We start from the raw sequence: 26,589 nt of genomic DNA on the forward strand, positions 1-26,589 counted from the left end.
ACATAAACGCTTCATATTTAATATAATAAATATTGTTTTAAGAGAGAGAAAGAAAACACAGTGAACGCTGCGGGGGGTCTCAACACAACTGATCCTTCACCCCTCTTACTCCCCGCTTTATAGAACACCTTACTGTGATGTCACAAAGCTGCTGTTTAAATGTGAGCTCCTGAGTTTTAACTGTAATGCAGATCAGATGTTACTAACTTACCACTACTAGAGTTATCTGCTGACTTCACTCAACTTCTGCTGATAGGTTTGCTTTATTTGCATTGTTTTTTACCTTTTATATAATTACTACTACTACTACTATTATTATTATTATTATTAATATTGTTATAAATTATAATTCAAACTGTAGATTTCTTGCTCATGTACAGAAAGACGCAGTTCAGTTTGAGAAGCGCACAGCGTGAGAGCGAGTGAGTCTGCGCGTTCAAATGAATCAAATGAGTCGAATCCTTAATTCCTTAAAACGACAAGAATAGACTCAAAAGAGTCGATACACTAATTTGATTGTACTCAGCAATGAGCAGTTGGAAGCTGAGGGAGTCGATTCTTTTTGATGAAGTCAACATTTTATATGTTACACACAATACTTAAAAGAGTCGGATCACTATCGTTAGCTGTCCTTTAAAAACACAAAAACAAAAACAAACCATCTCATCTAACAAAATAGAATAAAATAATGTATAACAGTTTAATGATGCACCATACATACAGTGAAGCAAAAATAACATTCAAAGCTCAACAACATAAACATACATCAAATCACCCAAATATTATCTACATAACACATACAGCAAAAACATGTGAACGTGGAAGCATGTGTGTGTGTTGTGTATGTGTGTGTGTGTGTGTATGTGTGTGTGCATGCTTATGAATATTAATAGAATAGATACGTGTAGATACATGAAGTGATATAAACACACATATTAACTCCTCGGCAATAGAGAGATACAGATGTGCTAGTGGAGATTTATTACTGCTGAGCTGCTGTTCAACTCCAGTCCAGTTGGTGGCGCTGGTGCGTCTTAAGTTGTTCTACCATCCCCCATTAACCATCATAAGAAGAACAAGAAGCTGCTGTGTTTGTACTGTAGAGCCTCATCTGTAAGTAAAATATGTATTTAATTATAACTCTTATATTTCATTATAACTACATTCTAATTCATAATAAAACTACAGTTCATAATAAAACATCACTGTGAGGATTTGAGGAGCTTTAACTCCACTTTAATTTAAACACACAAACTATTAGCTGCCCCGCTAACTGCTAGCATCACACATGATTCAGTACTGATGAACCGATTCATTTGAACCGATTTACCAAAATGAATCGATTGATTGGAACCGAGTTTCTTTATGATTAAATCTCACATTTTTATATAAACACGTGATATTTTTAAACTTTGTTTATAGTTGAACTTTGTTTATACTGGAACTTTGTTTACAGCTGAACTTTGTTTACAGGTGGTCTGTAGACTTTTATAGTCACAGTCAGCTGAAAAGTGTAAGCGAGCGTCTTTAATTGTGTACTTAATTATCACTGCGCCATCTACACTAAATGTTTTACTGCGCGTCTAAACCATGTATTACGGTACCTGAAGCGTTGAAGAGGGTAAAACTGCTGTTTACAGTTTAATAAACATTATTTACCGTGTTCTGTTGCACAAAATCTACTCACTTCAAGAGGAGCATCGACTCTGTTATTAATGAAATACATTTCAGACATTTTTACTGGAGGAATTTGTTGTGATCGGATCTCAAACTCATGTAAAATGTCTATTCGGTTGTGTTAATACCACTTTTTGAAGAGCAATATAATAAGCAAAACAAATTGTTATCAGGTGCCACCACGACATCCATGAAGAACACTTACTCTAGTACTAATCTTGTGATTTTTAGATCATTTTACTGTAGGCATTCGAATAACTTTTTTGCTGCCTGGTGCCACAGTAGCTTCAGTTCATAACAATAACAGCCAGTTACAACAGTCTAAAGAATTTCCCTTAAATTATGATTACAGCACATCTATCTATTTGTCTGACTGTCTGTCTGTCTATCTATTAGGTCTTTAATAATGCAGTCAGCAGAAGAGGGAGAAGTCACCCCTGTAGATCTACAACATGAAGAATTCCAGAAGAAACTAATAAAAGAGGAGGAGGAGGAGGAGGATGATGATTTCTTCTGTAAGTAAATGTGGAGCATGATGCCACTTTTCCACCAGACAGTGTGGTACAGTACAGTGTGGTACAGTACAGTAAGGTACAGTACAGTGAGGTACAGTACAGTATGGTACAGTACAGTGTGGTACAGTACAGTATGGTACAGTACAGTGAGGTACAGTATGGTACAGTACAGTATGGTACAGTACAGTGAGGTACAGTACAGTGTAGTACAGTATGGTACAGTACAGTATGGTACAGTACAGTGTGGTACAGTACAGTATGCTACAGTACAGTGAGGTACAGTACAGTATGGTACAGTACAGTGTGGTACAGTACAGTGTGGTACAGTATGGTACAGTACAGTGTGGTACAGTATGGTACAGTACAGTGTGGTACAGTACAGTATGGTACAGTACAGTATGCTACAGTACAGTGAGGTACAGTACAGTATGGTACAGTACAGTGTGGTACAGTACAGTATGGTACAGTACAGTATGGTACAGTATGGTACAGTACAGTGTGGTACAGTACAGTATGGTACAGTACAGTGTGGTACAGTACAGTATGCTACAGTACAGTGAGGTACAGTACAGTATGGTACAGTACAGTAAGGTACAGTACAGTATGGTACAGTACAGTAAGGTACAGTACAGTGTGGTACAGTACAGTATGCTACAGTACAGTGAGGTACAGTACAGTATGGTACAGTACAGTGTGGTACAGTACAGTATGGTACAGTACAGTATGGTACAGTATGGTACAGTACAGTGTGGTACAGTACAGTATGGTACAGTACAGTGTGGTACAGTACAGTATGCTACAGTACAGTGAGGTACAGTACAGTATGGTACAGTACAGTAAGGTACAGTACAGTATGGTACAGTACAGTGTGGTACAGTACAGTGTGGTACAGTACAGTGTGGTACAGTATGGTACAGTACAGTGTGGTACAGTACAGTATGGTACGGTACAGTGAGGTACAGTACAGTGCGGTACAGTATGGTACGGTACAGTGAGGTACAGTACAGTATGGTACGGTACAGTGAGGTACAGTACAGTGTGGTACAGTATGGTACGGTACAGTGAGGTACAGTACAGTGTGGTACAGTGAGGTACAGTACAGTGAGGTACAGTACAGTGAGGTACAGTACAGTATGGTACAGTACAGTATGGTTCAGTACAGTATGGTACAGTACAGTGAGGTACAGTACAGTGTGGTACAGTACAGTGTGGTACAGTACAGTGAGGTACAGTACAGTGTGGTACAGTACAGTGAGGTACAGTACAGTATGGTACAGTACAGTATGGTACAGTACAGTGTGGTACAGAACAGTATGGTACAGTACAGTATGGTACAGTAGTGTAGTACAGTACAGTGTGGTACAGTACAGTATGGTACAGTACAGTATGGTACAGTACAGTGTAGTACAGTACAGTATGGTACAGAACAGTGTGGTACAGTACAGTGTGGTACAGTACAGTGTGGTACAGTACAGTATGGTACAGTACAGTATGGTACAGTACAGTGTAGTACAGTACAGTATGGTACAGAACAGTGTGGTACAGTACAGTGTGGTACAGTACAGTTAATATTGGAGTCACTAATCAGTAATAAGAGAAAGTGGATAGTGGGATTAGAACCTGTACTGTACTGTACTGTCCTGTGCTGATACACTCCAGTCTGGATTTGAGTTTTAATCTAACTAGAATTTATTTGTGATTGTAAAATCAAACCCACAACCTTCAGTTTCCTCCAGTTGTTGAGTTTCTTCTTCTCATATTGATGAATTTCAGGTGAAGTCACTTTAATCCCTCCAGAACTTGTTGCTTCTGTGGAACTGCTCTTCTCAGAGGACCAACAGTGTGGAGGTTTCCAGATGAAGCCTGTGAAGAAGGAAGAACCTGAAGATACAGATGAACTCAGTAAGATATTTTTATATAACGTTTTTATTAAATCATTTCTCCTAATTTGGTCGTGTCTGAATTACTTGTAATATTTGTGTATTTTAGTGCATAAGTGAGCAGGTGAGTGAAATGAGGAGACAGAAGTAAAGAATATTAAACAGATCATGCTGACTGTACAGTATGTAGACTAGTACAAGGTGTCCGCGGATCCTTAAAAAGTCTTAAATTCGTTTATCTTAAAAAAAAGGCCTTAATTTGTCTTAAAAAGTCTTAAATTCATCCGCCACTGGTCTTAAAAATGCCACAGAATGTAAATATAATTTTGGTTTTTATTTTCGCGGATTGTATCTCGTAATAGGCTCTATGCACGCAAGCTCTGTGACGCGTTTCCGTTTAGCGTTAGTCGGGCAGTCTAGCTTCCGGTTTGTTATAAACACCGGCAAATTTCTAATCACAACGTGTCGTATAGCGGCGAATATACGAGTTTGAGTTCTAAAATTAGTAAGAAGGTTTTGTGTTTTCAAAAACAAGATCGGGGTGGATCGGTACATTCTCAGGGTTCATGTTGAACGCTGCATCCGACGGGTTAAAAAGAATAAGTTGTTTGACACAGTGATCGCTATCAGAGCATAAATCAGCTGTTTACTGTATCGTGAGGTTGGACCACTTGTCAAGGGATGGAGCTAAACATTCGTTTTTGACTGTAATTTTTTAAAGAACGTGCACATTTAAATATTGTAAATATATATATTATAGTTTATACTCTGTTTTTAAACAAAAGCATAAAAAGCCAACAAAAGCCTCTTCATTATGTAAACATACCTTTTATATCTACACTTTATATTTAGATTATTTTATCAGTTCTACAATTACAGACTGTAGTTCATTTGTTTCTTTCTATACTGTGTTAGCCTCCTTTCTGTTCTTGATGACCAGGACCACCACAGAGCAGGTATTATTTAGGTGGTGGATGATTCTCAGCACTGCAGTGACAATGACATGCTGGTGGTGTGTTAGTGTGTGTTGTGCTGGTATGAGTGGATCAGACACAGCAGTGCTGCTGGAGTTTTTAAACACCGTGTCCACTCACTGTCCACTCTATTAAACACTCCTACCTTGTTGGTCCACCTTGTAGGCATAAAGTCAGAGACGATCACTCATCTATTGCTGCTGTTTCAATTGGTCATCTTCTAGACCTTCATCAGTGGTCACAGGACGCTGCCCATGAGGCGCTGTTGGCTGGATGTTATTGGTTGGTGGACGATTCTCAGTCCAGCAGTGACAGTGAGGTGTTTAAAAACTGCAGCAGCGCTGCTGTGTCTGATCCACTCATACCACAACACACACTAACACACCAGCACCATGTCCGTGTCACTGCAGTGCTGAGAATCATCCACCACCTAAATAATACCTGCTCTGTGGGGGTCCTGGGAGAGTCATTGAAGAACAGCATGAAAAGGGGCTAACAAAGCATGTAGAGAAACAGATGGACTACAGTCAGTAATTGTAGAACTACAAAGTGCTTCTATATTGAGTGTGTAAAACAGTTTTTGCTGTTTCTTACGTTTTGTGAATCTGGCAGTTGTTTAACATTCATTTCACAATGAATAGACCACTTGAATGGCGTTAAAAAGACTTGAAATAAAATCTTTTTACATTTAACTTCAAATGGACGTTTTTTTTTTCTCTTTTGTAACATGATACAAGGTTTTGAACTGAACAGCATATATATTTGATACCCCATTGCTGCCAGCTTGACACTGATAAATTCTGTAATGACTAATTCTTGATAACCTGCTGTAATAAACATAAGAATAAAAAAATCAAAGTTCCTCCTCGCATTTACAACAAATATGTTTTTGGAGAAAGACATGTTAATACTGTAACATCAAATTAATCAATTGACAGGAAATTTATTATGGTCTGACATATAACATTTGATAATGAATAAAAGATAACTCATTCATATATTGGTGAACAAAACTTTTTACACTTAATCAAAAGATTGAGGGTAAATTGCTAATATATCCAGTCAGATATGTTTAGTTTGTTTTATGTTGTATTAGGATTTTAACATCATGTTTTACACTTTGGTTACATTCATGACAGAAATGGTAGTTACTCATTACACAAAATTCATCAGTTCAAGTTTTAATATCAAACAATTTTGTATCTCCAATTCACCTCACTTGCACGTCTATGGACTGTGGGAGGAAACAGGAGCTGCCGGAGGAAACCCACGCAGATACAGGGAGAACATGCAAACCTCACACAGAAAGAACCCGGACCACTCCACCTGGGAATTGAACACACAAAGATATATATATTTATTGTTGTTTGAACATCATTAATACATGGGATTTGACACTATCTTAAAGCTTGCCTAACCTGGCACTGTGCAAGCAGAATATGCATAAAAATGAAATTGTAATGGTATGCTTCAAAGCTAACTAAAACATGAATCTTAATACTGGTCTGTCAAGCTAGATGTAGTGTTTGTCTAGTCTAGCAAAACAACCACTAACCAGTTTACAACTACCCTACTTGCATGGTTCTAAGGAAATGTTTGCTAACGTACTTACCTTCATATTTGTCAATGTCGCTGGAGTTGTACATTTAAAATCCTTTTTCCCGCTTGTTAGAAGAAGCAGTACAAACCATGCGTCGGTCGGTCTAAATCGTTCACTGTCAGACGAGGTTAATCTTGAAGACAACAAGTGTAAAAGAGAGCCATGCCTAACGTTATCTGCTTGTTGACGACCGGCAAATGAATACCGGAAGTTGATCTGCCAGTATACGAGAACCCGGAAGACAGTCGTGCATAGAGCCTATTTCCAGATGTCGTATGCAAATTGTTTAACTGTTTAAACGGCGGACTGAACTAAGCGGAACCAACGGCAGTCTTGATAGTTCCGGGGGTCGCTAATTTGAGGTAACCTTACGCTCATTACTTGCTAAACGCCACTGCTGGCATGGAGAAGTGTAAATTTAATAACAGTGTTCGTACGGGTGCTTGAAATCATTAAAAGAGCTCGTTCGCGACCGACAGCTAGTGTGTGAGTGCGATCTGCCGGTCTGTTTTCATGTGTGACCCGTCCGAAGAGACAGTGGGTAGTGATGGTTCATTCGTGAACGATTCGATTCCATTGAACGGCTCTTTAAAATGAACGAAAGGAACCGAGTCGCGTCTCTGGGAGCCGTTAGGTGTATTTTTTATTTTTGCGCAGTTCTTATCGACTGTAATCTACCCATTCTGCTTCACATCAGTGGAGGGAATTAATCAGTAATAATGAGAGTCATAATAAAGAGCGAGCGACACGCACGCACACGCACACACACACACACACACACACACACACACACACACACACAGAGCCGTAACGGAGCTACAGCTAGAACATGCAGAAAATAAGCAATGCTCTTAGTATAATGACATAATTAAGAAATAAACTTGTTTAATTATGCTAACATGTAACAGGACAGATTATTCCCGAGCTGAGAAATTGAGTGAAGTCAGAGAACGTGTTTTTTTGAATGCAAACTTGCCCTAAATGCTGCAATTTAATTATTTTTGTGTTTCTAATTGGGTTTTTTTAAGCTTTAAATGTAAGCCCAGTTTGGCTACAAGTTATACAGCAGAGCATTTGAGACTTTTATGCAGTCGCCTCAGTGACCCTGCTCTGTAACTTTACGTGGTCTACCACTTCGGGGCCCGAGTTGCTGTCGTTTCCAATCCCACTTTGTTATACCACTGATAGTCGACTGTGGAATATTTAGTAGTGAGGAAATTTCACGACTGGACTTGTTGCACAGGTGGCATCACCGTACCACGCTGGAATTCACTGAGCTCCTGAGAGCGACCCGTTCTTTCAATAATGTGTGTAGAAGCAGTCTGCATGCCAAGGTGTTTGGTTTTATACACCTGTTGTCATGGAAGTGATTGGAACACCTGAATTCAATGATTTGGATGGGGGAGTGAATACTTTTGGCAATATAGTGTATGTATTTGAAAAATTATAGTGTACGTATTTGAGAAAATTAAGACCCCGTCTTCAGTGTACAGACGGTTCTGGTATGTACAAAATATAAGTATAAATGGTTTTGGTTTATACAAAACTGTTCATTTAAGTTTAAATCATTAAATGTTGGTTAAACAGAAAATACAGCACTCGCATGCTTACAATAAAGTCTGTAAACATAATGTTGATGTGTGCTTTTTGCTGCTTTGTTACTGCAACAGTGGTCTTAATTTTTGTCTCAGAGTGGTATTTAAAAGTCTTAAAAAGTCTTAAATTTAATTTTCCAATACCTGCAGATACCCTGTAGTATATAATTACAGAGTAATGTCAGGTGAATACAAGTGGCTGAATGATTGGGTAATGAATGAGAAGAAATAAAGTCGAGTATATAAGCTGATATATTCAATATATACATGATTGTTTGTGCTGTGGGGGAGGGGTGTAGCTTCTGATGAAACTTTGGAAGTCCAGATCTTAAACTGCAGTGATTAAAGTCCCCAGAAACAATAAAGACTCCATCTGGGTTCACAAAGGTCTTTTATAGCTGCGTTAGCATTAGCATCTGGAGGGATATAAACTGCAGCAGTAACAATGCAGGAAGCCTCTGGTGGTTATAATACCTGGTTATAAAGGGTCTACATGTTATAACCAGGTATTCCAGGTCAGCAGAGCAGTAGGTATTAACTATGACAGAGTCCATGCACCAGGTTTTGTTTACATAAAGGCAAACATCACCACAAAAGCTCTTCATCAGTTCCACCACGCTGTGGTTTAGCTGCAGTACATGATCCTCTTCTGTGTCAGGGTCCAGATTTTTATTTTCTCATGGCATATTGGCAAGGAAGATACAAGGTAGTTTTAGCTTAGCGCGCTATCCTCCACATTTACCCTGTTTTGGCTCTTCCTGTTGGGATGAACAGCTCGCTTGGGCGCGGTGTTCTGCTCACCTCTGGAAGTAGCTGGTTGAATTTGAATGGACGGTCCAAAACAACACTTAAAGCGGTATAAATGAATGTCCATCAGCGTCTGTGTGTCGTATGTGTAGTTCACACGAGTGATTCAAGTGAAAACGCAGTAAATTGGCAAATAAATAAACACTAGATCACTAAGCCTGGTGAGATGCTCGGGTGCATGCGGCGCCATCTTGCCCAAAGGTGAAAACATCTATTGTGGTCAGATGAATCAGCAAATCAGGTCTTTTTATGGAAAAATGGACAGCGTGTGATCCGGACCAAAGACGAAAAGGATCCAGACTGTTATCAGCAACATGTGCTGCCTTCAAGACGTCGTCTTTTCCAGGGATGTCCAGCATTTTTTTAACAAGACGATGCAAAACCACCTGCTGCACACATTACAAAGGTGTGGCTGTGGAATAAGAGGGTACGGGTACTGGACTGGCCTGTCTGCAGTCCTGACCTGTCCCCAATAAAGAACAGTCCCAACTTTTTTTGGAATGTGTTGCAGACCTGAAATGCAGGAATGGATGTTTATGAATAAATGAAATGAAGTTGAGCAGATAAAAGATGAAATATCTCAGCTTCATCCTGTCTGACATCAAATAAAAGTCAAAATCAGTGTAAGAAACTGTTTTATTATTTTCCATACTGTCCCAAGTATTTTTTTATTTGGGTTTGTATTGTTATTATTATTGTTAAATCTGCTGAAACCCTGTTTGAACAAAGGTTTATAGGTCGTCTTTTTTGACAGATAGTGTAGAAGTACGTGTCTGTTAGTTCTAACTTAAGCGCTTAATAAAGAAGTTGGTCGTTACTACCAACAATAACAAACTTATTATTTTTTTCTTCACAAAACAAATAAATTTCAGGTGAAGGAACCTCGATCCCTGAGGAACTCCTCACCCCAGTGGACCAACAGTGTGGAGGTTTCCAGATGAAGCCTGTGAAGAAGGAAGAACCTGAAGATAAAGATGAACTCAGTAAGATAGTTTTTATCTTGAGTAAAATAAGATTTGGATTGAATAGAATCAGAGGCAGCTGGGATGAAGCATCATACAGTGAAAGCTTGTATTGTGCTCATGCAGATCAGTGTGAGCAGGAAATGATGAATGCAGGATGAATCACGTTACAGGACTTTAGCATCAGATCTCAGTTTAACATTTACTAACAATCTTTATTATTTATAATGTTATAAATGTATTTGATGATTTATAATGTTATAAATGTATTTGATTATTTATAATGTTATAAATGTATTTGATGATTTATAATGTTATAAATGTATTTGATTATTTATAATGTTATAAATGTATTTGATGATTTATAATGTTATAAATGTATTTGATTATTTATAATGTTATAAATGTATTTGATGATTTATAATGTTATAAATGTATTTGATAATTTATAATGTTATAAATGTATTTGATGATTTATAATGTTATAAATGTATTTGATTATTTATAATGTTATAAATGTATTTGATGATTTATAATGTTATAAATGTATTTGATGATTTATAATGTTATAAATGTATTTGATGATTTATAATGTTATAAATGTATTTGATTATTTATAATGTTATAAATGTATTTGATGATTTATAATGTTATAAATGTATTAGATTATTTATAACGTTATAAATGTATTTGATGATTTATAATGTTATAAATGTATTTATTATTTATAATGTTATAAATATATTTGATGATTTATAATGTTATAAATGTATTTGATTATTTATAATGTTATAAATGTATTTGATGATTTATAATGTTATAAATTATTTGATTATTTATAATGTTATAAATGTATTTGATGATTTATAATGTTATAAATGTATTTGATGATTTATAATGTTATAAATGTATTTGATTATTTATAATGTTATAAATGTATTTGATGATTTATAATGTTATAAATGTATTTATTATTTATAATGTTATGAATGTATTTGATGATTTATAATGTTATAAATGTATTTGATGATTTATGTTATAAATGTATTTGATGATTTATAATGTTATAAATGTATTTGATTATTTATAATGTTATAAATGTATTTGATTATTTATAATGTTATAAATGTATTTGATGATTTATAATGTTATAAATGTATTTATTATTTATAATGTTATAAATGTATTTGATGATTTATAATGTTATAAATGTATTTGATGATTTATGTTATAAATGTATTTGATGATTTATAATGTTATAAATGTATTTGATTATTTATAATGTTATAAATGTATTTGATTATTTATATTGTTATAAATGTATTTGATTATTTATGTTATAAATGTATTTGATTATTTATAATGTTATAAATGTATTTGATTATTTATAATGTTATAAATGTATTTGATTATTTATAATGTTATAAATGTATTTGATTATTTATAATGTTATAAATGTATTTGATTATTTATAATGTTATAAGTATATTTGATGATTTATAATGTTATAAATGTATTTGATGATTTATAATGTTGTAAATGTATTTGATTATTTATAATGTTATAAATGTATTTGATTATTTATAATGATATAAATGTATTTGATTATTTATAATTTTATAAATGTATTTGATTATTTATAATGTTATAAATGTATTTGATTATTTATAATGTTATAAATGTATTTGATTATTTATAATGTTATAAATATATTTGATGATTTATAATGTTATAAATATATTTGATTATTTATAATGTTATAAATATATTTGATGATTTATAATGTTATAAATGTATTTGATGATTTATAATGTTATAAATGTATTGATGATTTATAATGTTATAAATGTATTTGATTATTTATAATGTTATAAATGTATTTGATTATTTATAATGTTATAAATGTATTTGATGATTTATAATGTTATAAATGTATTTATTATTTATAATGTTATAAATGTATTTGATGATTTATAATGTTATAAATGTATTTGATTATTTATAATGTTATAAATGTATTTGATGATTTATAATGTTATAAATGTATTAGATTATTTATAACGTTATAAATGTATTTGATGATTTATAATGTTATAAATGTATTTATTATTTATAATGTTATAAATGTATTTGATGATTTATAATGTTATAAATGTATTTGATTATTTATAATGATATAAATGTATTTGATTATTTATAATTTTATAAATGTATTTGATTATAATGTTATAAATGTATTTGATTATTTATAATGTTATAAATATATTTGATGATTTATAATGTTATAAATATATTTGATGATTTATAATGTTATAAATGTATTTGATTATTTATAATGTTATAAATGTATTTGATTATTTATAATGTTATAAATATATTTGATGATTTATAATGTTATAAATGTATTTGATGATTTATAATGTTATAAATGTATTGATGATTTATAATGTTATAAATGTATTTGATTATTTATAATGTTATAAATGTATTTGATTATTTATAATGTTATAAATGTATTTGATGATTTATAATGTTATAAATGTATTTGATGATTTATAATGTTATAAATGTATTTGATGATTTATAATGTTATAAATGTATTAGATTATTTATAATGTTATAAATATATTAGATTATTTATAATGTTATAAATGTATTTGATTATTTATAATGTTATAAATGTATTTATTATTTATAATGTTATAAATGTATTTGATGATTTATAATGTTATAAATGTATTTATTATTTATAATGTTATAAATGTATTTGATGATTTATAATGTTATAAATGTATTTGATTATTTATAATGTTATAAATGTATTTGATGATTTATAATGTTATAAATGTATTAGATTATTTATAACGTTATAAATGTATTTGATGATTTATAATGTTATAAATGTATTTATTATTTATAATGTTATAAATGTATTTGATGATTTATAATGTTATAAATGTATTTGATTATTTATAATGATATAAATGTATTTGATTATTTATAATTTTATAAATGTATTTGATTATAATGTTATAAATGTATTTGATTATTTATAATGTTATAAATATATTTGATGATTTATAATGTTATAAATATATTTGATGATTTATAATGTTATAAATGTATTTGATTATTTATAATGTTATAAATGTATTTGATTATTTATAATGTTATAAATATATTTGATGATTTATAATGTTATAAATGTATTTGATGATTTATAATGTTATAAATGTATTGATGATTTATAATGTTATAAATGTATTTGATTATTTATAATGTTATAAATGTATTTGATTATTTATAATGTTATAAATGTATTTGATGATTTATAATGTTATAAATGTATTTGATGATTTATAATGTTATAAATGTATTTGATGATTTATAATGTTATAAATGTATTAGATTATTTATAATGTTATAAATGTATTTGATTATTTATAATGTTATAAATGTATTTATTATTTATAATGTTATAAATGTATTTGATGATTTATAATGTTATAAATGTATTTGATGATTTATAATGTTATAAATGTATTAGATGATTTATAATGTTATAAATGTATTTGATGATTTATAATGTTATAAATGTATTTATTATTTATAATGTTATAAATGTATTTGATGATTTATAATGTTATAAATGTATTTGATGATTTATAATGTTATAAATGTATTAGATGATTTATAATGTTATAAATGTATTTGATTATTTATAATGTTATAAATGTATTTATTATTTATAATGTTATAAATGTATTTGATTATTTATAATGTTATAAATGTATTTATTATTTATAATGTTATAAATGTATTTGATGATTTATAATGTTATAAATGTATTAGATGATTTATAATGTTATAAATGTATTTGATTATTTATAATGTTATAAATGTATTTATTATTTATAATGTTATAAATGTATTTGATGATTTATAATGTTATAAATGTATTTGATGATTTATAATGTTATAAATGTATTAGATGATTTATAATGTTATAAATGTATTTGATGATTTATAATGTTATAAATGTATTTGATGATTTATAATGTTATAAATGTATTAGATTATTTATAATGTTATAAATTTATTTTATTATTTATAATGTTATAAATGTATTTGATGATTTATAATGTTATAAATGTATTTGATGATTAATAATGTTATAAATGTATTAGATGATTTATATTGTTATAAATGTATTTGATGATTTATAATGTTATAAATGTATTTGGTTATTTATAATGTTATAAATGTATTAGATTATTTATAATGTTATAAATGTATTAGATTATTTATAATGTTATAAATGTATTAGATTATTTATAATGTTATAAATGTATTTATTATTTTTAATGTTATAAATGTATTTGATGATTTATAATGTTATAAATGTATTTGATGATTTATAATGTTATAAATGTATTTGATGATTTATAATGTTATAAATGTATCTGATTATTTATAATGTTATAAATGTATTTGATTATTTATAATGTTATAAATGTATCTGGTTATTTATAATGTTATAAATGTATTTGATTATTTATAATGTTATAAATGTATTTGATGATTTGTAATGTTATAAATGTATTTGATGATTTGTAATGTTATAAATGTATTTGATTATTTATAATGTTATAACTGTATTTTATTATTTATAATGTTATAAATGTATTGGATTATTTATAATGTTATAAATGTATTTTATTATTTATAATGTTATAAATGTATTTGATTATTTATAATGTTATAAATGTATTTGATTATTTTCTGCTTCAGAACTGAACAAGGATTTCTCCTGCTCCTCGTGTCCACGTTCCTCTACAACCCAAAGTCAGCTCCACAATCACATCAAGAGCTGCAACCATGTTAAATATGAGACTCTGGTGAAGATTAAGACTGAACATGAGGATCTGACGCCCACCAGAAGCTCCAGTAATCAGCAAACGTCCTCTGGTACTGTCAGCATTAACACATCTCTCAGTCCCACACAGGAAGAAGAAAACGTCTGCTCACAGTGTGGGAAGAACTTTAGTACCCAGGGTACTCTCAAAATACACCAGCGCATTCACACTGGAGAGAAACCGTATCAGTGCTCACAGTGTGGGAAGAGCTTCAGTACCCGGGGTGCTCTCAAAAAACACCAGCGCATTCACACTGGAGAGAAACCATATCAGTGCTCACAGTGTGGAAAGAGCTTCAGGTACCAGAGTAATCTCAAAATACACCAGCGCATTCACACTGGAGAGAAACCGTATCAGTGCTCACGGTGTGGGAAGAGTTTTAATCAACAGAGTAATCTCAAAATACACCAGCGCATTCACACTGGAGGGAGACTGTATCAGTGCTCACAGTGTGAGAAGAGTTTTAATCATCAGAGTGATCTCAAAATACACCAGCGCATTCACACTGAAGAGAAACCGTATCAGTGCTCACAGTGTGGGAAGAGTTTTAATCAACAGAGTCATTTTAAAATACACCAGCGCATTCACACTGGAGAAAAACCGTATCAGTGCTCACAGTGTGGAAAGAGTTTTATTACACAAAGTAATCTTAAAATACATCAGCGCATTCACACTGGAGAGAAACCGTATCAGTGCTCTCAGTGTGAAAAGTGTTTCAATGGACAGAGTGATCTGAAAAGACACCAGCGCATTCACACTGGAGAGAAACCGTATCAGTGCTTACAGTGTGGGAAGAGTTTTAATCAACAGAGTCATTTTAAAATACACCAGCGCATTCACACTGGAGAGAAACCGTATCAGTGCTCACAGTGTGGGAAGAGTTTTAATACACAGAGTGATCTCAAAATACACCAGCGCATTCACACTGGAGAGAAACCGTATCAGTGCTCACAGTGTGGGAAGAGTTTTAATCAACAGAGTCATTTTAAAATACACCAGCGCATTCACACTGGAGAGAAACCATATCAGTGCTCACAGTGTGGGAAGAGTTTTAATGAACAGGGTAGTCTCAAAATACACCAGCGCATTCACACTGGAGAGAAACCGTATCAGTGCTTACAGTGTGGGAAGAGTTTTAATCAACAGAGTCATTTTAAAATACACCAGCGCATTCACACTGGAGAGAAACGATATCAGTGCTCACAGTGTGGGAAGAGTTTTAATGAACAGGGTAGTCTCAAAATACACCAGCGCATTCACACTGGAGAGAAACCGTATCAGTGCTTACAGTGTGGGAAGAGTTTTAATCAACAGAGTCATTTTAAAATACACCAGTGCATTCACACTGGAGAGAAACCGTATCAGTGCTCACAGTGTGGGAAGAGTTTTAATCAACAGAGTCATTTTAAAATACACCAGCGCATTCACACTGGAGAAAAACCGTATCAGTGCTCATAGTGTGGAAAGAGTTTTATTACACAAAGTAATCTTAAAATACATCAGCGCATTCACACTGGAGAGAAACCGTATCAGTGCTCTCAGTGTGAAAAGTGTTTCAATGGACAGAGTGATCTGAAAAGACACCAGCGCATTCACACTGGAGAGAAACCGTATCAGTGCTTACAGTGTGGGAAGAGTTTTAATCAACAGAGTCATTTTAAAATACACCAGCGCATTCACACTGGAGAGAAACCGTATTAGTGCTCACAGTGTGGGAAGAGTTTTAATACACAGAGTGATCTCAAAATACACCGGCGCATTCACACTGAAGAGAAACCGTATCAGTGCTCACAGTGTGGGAAGAGTTTTAATCAACAGAGTCATTTTAAAATACACCAGCGCATTCACACTGGAGAGAAACCATATCAGTGCTCACAGTGTGGGAAGAGTTTTAATGAACAGGGTAGTCTCAAAATACACCAGCGCATTCACACTGGAGAGAAACCGTATCAGTGCTCACAGTGTGGGAAGAGTTTTAATCAACAGAGTCATTTTAAAATACACCAGCGCATTCACACTGGAGAAAAACCGTATCAGTGCTCATAGTGTGGAAAGAGTTTTATTACACAAAGTAATCTTAAAATACATCAGCGCATTCACACTGGAGAGAAACCGTATCAGTGCTCTCAGTGTGAAAAGAGTTTCAATGGACAGAGTGATCTGAAAAGACACCAGCGCATTCACACTGTGCAATAACTTCATGGGCCTCCCAGTCTAGAGGTGGCAGGATGATGAAGAGCTGATCTGTGAAGTTCTTGTTTTTGTTTTTTTTGCTCTGTGTTGCACGGATTAGTTTTGTTATGGTAATTTATGTGTCATTTATGAATTTGCTTGTTTTTAGTTGTTTGTTAATAAAATATCTACATATTAATCCTTATTCCTCTGTCTCATTATTGATTCTTGAAAGCTTCTGTCTTGTTTTCAGATAAATAAAAACGTGTTTAGCAATGATCACTAACTGGAATTCTGTGTTCAGTTGTATTGGGAATGTCAACATTTACCTCAGTTTTGTTGGAACATTGGTAAAAAAAATTTTGCTAATATAATGACAATTACTATTAGCAGTAATCGCTAAATGAAATTTTGTATAGAGCTACACCGAGAATATCAACTTTTACCTCAGTTCTGTTGGTACATTGTTAAAAAATTACTCCATATTGCTAATATAAAAATAATATTAGCATTAATTGCTAACTGAAATTCTGTGCTCAGCTATATTGAGAATATCAACATTTACCTCAATTCTGTTGGTCCATTGTTAAAAAGAGGTGTCCATGGAGATACAGTCATTTGTGTACAGTGAGAAGAGCAATTATTAATTATTATTTTTGTAAAAAAAAACACCACACATGATGTTGGTAAATCATTTAGCTTGTGCTTTTTGAGCTAATAAACTTATTTTGCATTTGCTTGATGTTTTAATGTATTAAATTGCACATTTTTATATAAACGTCATATTTTTAAACTTTGTTTATAGTGGAACTTTGTTTACAGGTGGTTTGTAGAGTTTTATATTCACATTCAGGTGAAAAGTGTAAGCGAGCGTTTTTAATTGTGTACTAGCTTGATAAAGCTTAATGAGGATAAAGCTTGATGAGGAATAAATAGTGTTCATGCACAAATGATCGGAAGCTTCATACTTTAATAACTTATTCTAAAAAGATAGTTAACGTGTGAGGAGTTTTACTCTCGCATTCATCATGGAATCCCCAAAAAAGACAAAACACAATCAACATGGAATTATCACTGCGCCATCTACACTAAACGTTTTACTGCACGTTTAAACCATGTATTACTGTAAAAGTGTTGAAGAGGGTAAAACTGCTGTTTACACTGCCGATTTTCCCGCCTACAAAGAATGAAGAGGCCTGTAATTTTTATCGTAGGGACACTTCAACTGTGAGAGACATAATCTAAAAAAAATAAAATAAAATACAGAAATTGAATAATTAATTTGCATTTTATTGCAAGAATAAGTATTTGGTACAATGGAAAAACAGAACTTAATATTTGGTACAGAAATATGGAAGTAAATTTGTCTCATCAGATTTTGAAATTTAAAAGCCTTAGAATTTTGATTACTGAACTTTAAGCCTTTGAATTTTGATTACTGAACTTTTTTGCCTCAGAATTCAACCCACACATTTTACAACCCAGCTAACACAGAACGTTCCCGTAACGTTAGATTTTGGTTCCCCTATGGTTATTTTTAGGGAACCATCCCATAACGTTATGGGAACGTTCTATTTTCGTAAAAAAATCAGCGCTGTTCCCGGAACGTTCCGGGAACTATGAAACCTAACGTTCTCTCATGGTTTTATGAAAACTAACAGAGAACGTTATCTAAAAGTTGCCTTAAGGTTTTATTTCTTATGTGTATAAAGTAACATTCCAGTAACGTTCCCGGAAAGTTTTCTCATGATCCAGTGAGAGAAATTAACTCTCTCTATATATAGCAAGCAGAACTCTCCATTCCCAGCTAGCACAACCATCTGGCCCAGTTCCCACTTTTCTATCGGCACAGTCGACCGAGTGTCAGAATCGGCCAGAATCAATGTAGCCAGATCCGGCCCAGTTGTTACAACAGCTGGGTTTGGCTGGTGCTCGTAGAAACGCGTGCGCGCCGACGCTGGTTGTCCGGCTGTGGCCCAGCGACCAGTCTCTGATTCAGCGCCGACTGAACAGCGTCACCATAGCAACAGTGCGACGCGAGCCGTTGAAGAAGAGGACTCGTTCGTTCGTGTGAGGTAAATAAACATTTAATCTTAACAACTTTTTACTTATCAAAAAGTAAGCAGAAAGTCTATTAATGAGTTTTGGATTAAGATAGAGAGTAATTTGGAAATGGAAACTGTTAGGTAATGTTATCTAGTGAGTTTCAGGTTAACTGGTAGTCTGAACTGAAACACTTCAGGTAACGTTAGCTAAAAGGCTAACAGTTTCTAGCATTAGACAACAGCTGCTAAATAATTGAAGCTCATTGAATACTGTGGATAACGTTAACTTAAAAGCTACAATAAGCAACAAGAACAACAACAATAATAGTAATACAATAATACGCAACAGACGAACTACCATCTCTGACTACATCCACAAGGTGGACCAACAAAGCAGGTGTGTATAATTTAAGAGTGGACAGTAAGTGGACATGGTATTTGAAAACTCCAGCAGCGCTGCTGAGTCTGATCCACTCATACCAGCACAACACACACTAACACACCACCACCACGTCAGTGCCACTGCAGTGCTGAGAATGATCCACCACCTAAATAATACCTGCTCTGAGGTGGTCCTGGGAGTCCTGACCATTGAAGAATAAGGTAAAAGGGGGCTAACAAAGTATGCAGAGTAACTGATGGACGACAGTGGAACCGTAGAGCTACAAAGTGCTTCTATAGATAGATAACTTTATTAATCCCATAGGGAAAGTCAGTAAATGGTTAGTAAACTATATGGTTAGTGGAGCTGATAGAAAAAGAGTATACATACAATCAGAATCAGAATACTTTATTGATCCCAGAGGAAAATTGCAGAAGGAGGTGGTTTTAATGTTATGGCTGATCGTATATAATTTTATAACCCAAATGTTGTCCCTTGTATTTTTTGTAGATATTCAAGTGTCCACTACCATCACTGAGCCACATTTGCTTATTCACCTCTCATACATGAGTGAAAACTATGAACACTACTCAAGGTCAAGGTCACAAAATCCAGCAAGAAGGTCCAGGGTTCGATCCCCAGGTGGGGTGGTCTGGGTCATTTCTGTGTTGTTTGCATGTTCTCCCAATGTCTGCGTAGGTTTCATCCGGGTGCTCCGGTTTCCTCCCACAGTCCAAAGACATGCAAGTGAGGTGAATTGGAGACACTAAATTGTTCATGACTGTGTTTGATATAACCTTGAGAACTGATGAATCTTGTGTTATGAGTAACTACCGTCCCCGTCATGAATGTAACCAAAGTGTAAAACATGATGTTAAAATCCTAATAAACAAACTGTAATTTATATTGTATGTATGTATGTATGTATATATATATAGTTTACTTTTATAATTATTATTTTTATATGCAATTATGTTATTTTCTATGTATAGTATTCATATAGCTGTCATTTTGGTTCACTTTTGTAATTGGTCTTATTTATAATATTCTGATTATTATTATTATACTACTCACTGCAATTATCTTAATAAAATACTTTCTACTGCACAATCTGTAGTTAATCTGTAGCATCTGTAGTTAATCTGTAGAATAAATGTATTATTTTATCTATGCGGATGTGAAAGGAGAAGAAAACGGGAAATAAATAGTATCGTAGTGTTTCTGGGGCTATTCCGGCCCAGTTATGGGAGAGTCGGCGGAGATCTGGCATCCGGATTTGGGCCAGTCAAAAAGAGTCAGAGCCGACACGGGCTGCTGGTGTTACCGGAGTGTTATTGCAAGGTTGTCTAAAGTTTTCAATAATTTAAAGGTTAGTACAAGGTTCCCTTAAGGTTTCAATAATTTTAAGGTTACGGGAACGTTAGGGGAACGTTCCCACAACTATAATGCACAACCAAACGGGAACGTTCTATTTCCGTAAAGAAAACTTTCCTGGGGAACCAAAGGGCAACCAAAATGATCCGTTCCCAGAACGTTCTGGGAACCAAAAACTAACGTTCCCGGAACGTTCTGGGAACCAAAAATTGTTAGCTGGGTAAATGAATACGGTCGGCTTAAATCTACAAGCTCTATCTTTGCTACCACAGAAATCAGGGGAAAGCGAACGCGGTCCCTCATTATCGAGTGGAGTCACCGTGAGTTTGAACGGTGTGTGATTCGGTGTCTCTGTTCGGCGGTGCTTCTGGACCTCATACTTACCTGGCAGGGGCGAGACCATGATGAAGAAGGTGGTTCACCCAGGGCGAGGTTTAGCTATTGCTGACTCCTGCGAATTCCCCAAATGTGGGAATCTCGACTGCATAATTTCTGATAGTGGGGGACTTCGTTCGCGCTCTCCACTGATTTCTGTGGTAGCAAAGATAGAGTTTATGACTGCAGAATGAATGCATTAGGTTTGTTGTTTTTTAGTGGAGTGTATCAATGTTTTCTAAAGAAAATCATGTGTATCTATTTACGTTTCTTTTTTTTTTGTGCACAATTTGAACAAAGCATAAAAGAATAAACAGACTAGAAATGCTCCAAAAGTACTTGGAATGATTTTTTACATTAATTTCCATTCAAGTTTAAGATTTTTTTTGCCTTCTCCTGTAGAATTGCCATTTTGGAAATCACTTTGCACATCAGTGTTATGCATGGTGTGGTGAGAGACTCGACCAGCGGTCAACAGTGAGAACAAAGGTTGACATATTGTGCATGGAGGCCAATTGATTCATTTCTGATAATGAGGGACCGCGTTCGCTTTCCCGTGATTTCTGTGGTAGCAAAGAAAGAGTTTGTAGATTTAAGCCGACCATATTCATTTAGTTTCTTGTTCTGAATTATTTTCATTCTGATTCGTTGTTCTTTTGCGTGCAGCTCCGAACGATAGGACGGATTCGTGTTTTTTTTGCGTGGGGTAAAAAAGTGGTTGTCCAGAGCTATTTTTGGATAGGCAGCGTTTACATAAAAAGCTTGTTGATACAAACGTTAAAGAGACCGGTGTTTTAGATCAGACCGGTGTTTTACATCAGCTTCAGCACTGGGTACATAATTAGCCACTGGGCAATTTCTCAGGCTAATTTGACCGTTTCATGATTGAGCTATGCTAAACCTGTAAAGAACATGCTTATCAGGTGGATTTTTACAGTGGTTCTTTTTCTTCTTTGTAGATCAATTTGAAATGATCAGTTTTTTCTTCTGTTTTGGTTGAATCAGATGTTTTGTTTTTTCAGGCAAATGTCTGCGTGGTGGTTTTGATGTTGCAGAATAGCGGGTTTGTGTTCGGTGAGGTTTGTGCTGGTGTGATGAGTAGACGAGTGGAGTCACCGTGAGTTTGAACGGTGTGTGATTGCTTTTTTGATGTTCGTGTTTAAAAAAAAAAAATCGAATGTTTCTTTTTTTAAATTGCATCATATTCATTTTGAAATATCCCCTCATTTTTGTGAGCAGTGTATTGTTCGCTTATTTTTTATTATTGTTGTTATATTTTTAATTATTTGTTGTCGTGTTTGTTGATATTTAAATCATTTCTTTTTTGAAAACTGTTTACAGGTTAAAATATAAAAGCATAAACACCACCGTCTATAAATGAACGAATTGCTTTGGTCCTCCACTTGAGACTTTTATGTAAACAGACACAACAACAAATAATTAAAAATACAGTAATAATAAATAAATAAAAAACAATAAAAATAAATAAATAATAATAAATAAATAATAACAATAATGTCACAAGTCTATACCACGTGTACAAGATGTAACTTATTTCTAGCACCACTAGATGGGGATGATGTCTGGACATAATTTTGAACTTCATTTTTAAAGTCGCTAAAATGCTAAAGATCCTAATTTGGTTTTTCAGTATAGTTATTAATAAATGCAATTCAGGGAAACGTTTACATTTTAAAGCAGGAAAATAAAGTTATTCGTTAAGTTTTTTAAAGTTATATTGACAAAAAAATTTCCTTTTGTACAGAAGGATGGATAAGTGTTTTACTCTACTCAGAATGAAAGTATCAGCTGGCCTTTTTCTTCACGTATTGCTTTGATGATGAAGAAAATAAGAAAAATTTCGGCTCCTTTGGCAGGAGGTTGAAGTAAAGATGTGTGAGGAAAAGCTTACAGCATGTAAGCTTAGATAGATAGATAGATACTTTATTGATCCAGAAAGAAATAAAAACGCTGTGCTGCACGCTTTCTATCACGCATGAGCGAATCAAAACAAGGCAAAAAACTGACTCTTTGAATCTCACATCCTTCTGAATGTAAGAATGTTAATTCCCTGTTCTATTTACAGTGCTGATGAAAGTCTGCTAAATGGGCTTGGATTAGGCACACTAACTAAACTGGTCTCCGAAACGCCCCATGTGAGGATCAAACTCACAACCTTCAGATTATGAGACTGACACACTACCCACTGTGCTAACGAGGCAGACAGCAACATGTCTAGACTGAATCTGGCAGTTTTTCTAGTTGTAGTTTAGATAATAAATTTAAATATTGAAATGCAGAATCTAAATATAAGCATAAAAAAATGGAATAAAACTCCCTTCTGACTGTATGTTCCCCACCTGTTCTATTTACAGTGCTGATGAAAGTCACTAAAAGACATAAAACCAGTCTGAGACTAAACTGGTCCCTCAAAGGCCTTGCCCCGTGTGAGGATCGAACTCACGACCTTCAGATTATGAGACTGACGCGCTACCTACTGCGCTAACGAGGCTGACAAAGACATGTTTACACTGAATCTGGCAGTTTTTGTAGTTGTAGTTTAGATAATAAATTTAAATATTGAAATGCAGAATATAAATCTAAGCATTAAAAAATGGAATCAAACTCACACTCTTATGACTGTATGTTCACCACCTGTTCTATTTACAGTGCTGATGAAAGTCACTAAAAGACATAAAACCAGTCTGCTAAATGGGCTTAGATTAGGCACAGTAACTAAAGTGGTCCCTCAAAGGTCTCGCCCTGTGTGAGGATCGAACATACAACCTTCAGATTATGAGACTGACACGCTACCTACTGCACTAACGAGGCTGACAAAAATAAGTGGAGACATCTGAATATAATATTAAATTGAATATAATATTGAAAAGCAGAATCTAAATCTAAGCATCAAAAACTGGATGAGAATCAAACTCTGACTTCTGACTGTAAGTGTATGTTCATTATCTGTTCTATTCACAGTGCTGATGAAAGTCACTAAATGACATGAATCCAGTCTGCAACTAAACTGGTCCCTCAAAGGCCTTGCCTTGAACTCACAACCTAAATGTAAGCATCAAGAACTGGATGAGAATCAAACTCACACCCTTCTGACTGTAAGAAGGCTCTCTAATTGTTCAATTTACAGTGTTGGGCTTAGATTAAGCTCAGCAACTAAACTGGTCCCTCAAAGGTCTTGCCCAGTGAGAGGATCAAACTCATGACCTAAATGTAAGCATCAAAAACTGGATGAGAATCAAACTCACACCCTTCTGACTGTAAGTGTATGTTCACTACCTGTTCTATTTACAGTGCTGATGAAAATCACTAAATGACATAAAACCAGTCTGCTAACTGGGCTTGGATTAGGCACAGTAACTAAACTGGTACATCAAAGGCTTAGATTAGGCACAGTAACTAAACTGGTACATCAAAGGCTTAGATTAGGCACAGTAACTAAACTGGTACATCAAAGGCTTAGATTAGGCACAGTAACTAAACTGGTACATCAAAGGCTTAGATTAGGCACAGTAACTAAACTGGTACATCAAAGGCTTAGATTAGGCACAGTAACTAAACTGGTACATCAAAGGCTTAGATTAGGCTCAGTAACTAAACTGGTACATCAAAGCTCTTGCCCAGTGTGAGGATCGAACTCATGACCTAAATGTAGGCATCAAGAACTGGATGAGAATCAAACAGGGCTGCACGATATATCGTTTCAGCATCATCATCGCGATGTGTGCATGAGCAATAGTCACATCACAGGACGTGCGATGTCACTTCATGCAAATTAAATCAAATACGTCATGCTACAACTTTTTTGCTGCTTGACACAAAAACGAAAATTCACACCGTTCTCATTTTCCACATAATATCTACCAGTGTGTTGGAAAACCTAGTGAGCTGCCTCGCTGTCTTACTACCTACACAGGCAGCTGCCTCAGTAGAGAGAATTCTAATAAGTCATTGACTTATAAGGCAGGTTATTCGAACGCGCTACTTAGCGATTCCATCGGGTTTCGCATTTAGCATTTAGCATTTTGCCATTAAAACGAATGGAATGAGGTGGGACAGCGCTAACATGTCAATATAACATCTGGATTCGTGTACAGATAACTGTTTCATTTGCTGACAAGCCCAAACTTGCAAATAAAAACACTCGTTAAAAATCAATAATTATTTATTTACGTTTGAAAATAACTTCCTGTCTGCACCGTCAGCCATGTTTATTTTTCTGTGAGAGAAGAGATGCCGCAATGAATTCTGGGATTGCCTTCATCACTAAGGACGCTTCCGATTCTCACTCGTTCTTGAGTAAAAATAACATTGAAATATTAAGATGCCTCAGTAGTGAGCTTAGTAAGGCATCTCGGATTTGGAACAGGTGTATAGCTGCTCTTTTGTTTGTATAGTTTATTTTTTTAATAATGTTTACTACTTAAAGAGGTTTTGATTGTAAAATAAAATATTAAATGACCCATTTTGTCAATCTTGTTAATTCCCTCATGTGATATTGAAGCTTTCTTAGTTTAATGCTCAGTTTCAACCGAGTACAAAGATGTAGCTTGTCATAATCTCTTGTATCACTTGTAGGCACCACCATTTTTCACAGATGAGCCCCTTATTTAGAGTAAGATACATGCATTATTAAACTATTTAAATGAATCATGTTGATGCAAGATATTATTTCTCATTACTTTAAAATCAAGTTATTGATATCAAGTTTCATCATGTCACAAATTGTAATGCCAGCTACATTTTTATTGCCATAATTTAAAGATATTTTGTAACTCTGAAGCAATTTCATTTCGTTCATGGTACCATAGTTAAGTCCATGGTACCATAGTTAACTTGCTTTATAAAAATTAACTCTATTCAAATGTATCATAGAAATGTTAAGTGTACATCTATTAATACAAATATAATAATTAAATAAATGTAAAAATTCATAAAGGCAGAGTCAGAAATGTACTAAATTGCTTTAGTCAGTTTGCTTTGTAAAACTTGAAGAACTTGCACAAACTTTACCATAAACTTAGTTCCCATAATCCAGTTTCACATCAAAACAAATACTGAACACTGTAAACCCTGCAGCAGTGTATTCAATCACAAATGCACAACACAAACCCTCATAGTGGATTCACAATGAAAAAGCGTTAACATAAGTGTTACATCCCGTAGTGATCTATGGGTGATAGGGATGTAACATAATACTACTACAATAATGAAATAATGAGGAGCAAACAATCTTTCCAAAACACACAATTTATTTATAACATTTCTAAATAACAATGAAAATAACAACAAAGAGA

General features: G+C 33.8%; 3 long non-coding RNA genes, 2 other non-coding genes and 1 pseudogene across 5 annotated transcripts; 2 read left to right on the plus strand and 4 right to left on the minus strand.

Moving 5' to 3' along the window:
- Nucleotides 1-681: 681 nt before the first annotated feature.
- Nucleotides 682-4,134, minus strand: LOC134308137 (uncharacterized). Its single transcript, XR_010010423.1, has 2 exons — nucleotides 3,913-4,134; nucleotides 682-1,111 (listed from the first exon to the last, which is right to left on the minus strand). It is a non-coding gene; the product is annotated as an uncharacterized LOC134308137 (long non-coding RNA).
- LOC134308138 (uncharacterized) lies at nucleotides 1,063-4,073 on the plus strand. The gene is made up of 3 exons (XR_010010424.1): nucleotides 1,063-1,113; nucleotides 2,074-2,192; nucleotides 3,966-4,073. It is a non-coding gene; the product is annotated as an uncharacterized LOC134308138 (long non-coding RNA).
- A 1,839-nt stretch (nucleotides 4,135-5,973) lies between the features above and the next one.
- Nucleotides 5,974-6,901, minus strand: LOC134308135 (uncharacterized). The gene is made up of 2 exons (XR_010010422.1): nucleotides 6,659-6,901; nucleotides 5,974-6,372 (listed from the first exon to the last, which is right to left on the minus strand). It is a non-coding gene; the product is annotated as an uncharacterized LOC134308135 (long non-coding RNA).
- Nucleotides 6,902-21,275: 14,374 nt separating this feature from the next.
- LOC134308141 (U1 spliceosomal RNA) lies at nucleotides 21,276-21,426 on the plus strand (annotated as a pseudogene).
- A 1,996-nt stretch (nucleotides 21,427-23,422) lies between these two features.
- Nucleotides 23,423-23,495, minus strand: trnam-cau (transfer RNA methionine (anticodon CAU)). Its single transcript has one exon. It is a non-coding gene; the product is annotated as a tRNA-Met (tRNA).
- A 218-nt stretch (nucleotides 23,496-23,713) lies between these two features.
- trnam-cau (transfer RNA methionine (anticodon CAU)) lies at nucleotides 23,714-23,786 on the minus strand. Its single transcript has one exon. It is a non-coding gene; the product is annotated as a tRNA-Met (tRNA).
- Nucleotides 23,787-26,589: the final 2,803 nt, after the last annotated feature.

This window comes from Trichomycterus rosablanca, unplaced genomic scaffold (assembly GCF_030014385.1).
Source record: "Trichomycterus rosablanca isolate fTriRos1 unplaced genomic scaffold, fTriRos1.hap1 scaffold_85, whole genome shotgun sequence".
In the NCBI taxonomy this organism is placed as follows: Eukaryota; Metazoa; Chordata; class Actinopteri; order Siluriformes; family Trichomycteridae; genus Trichomycterus; species Trichomycterus rosablanca.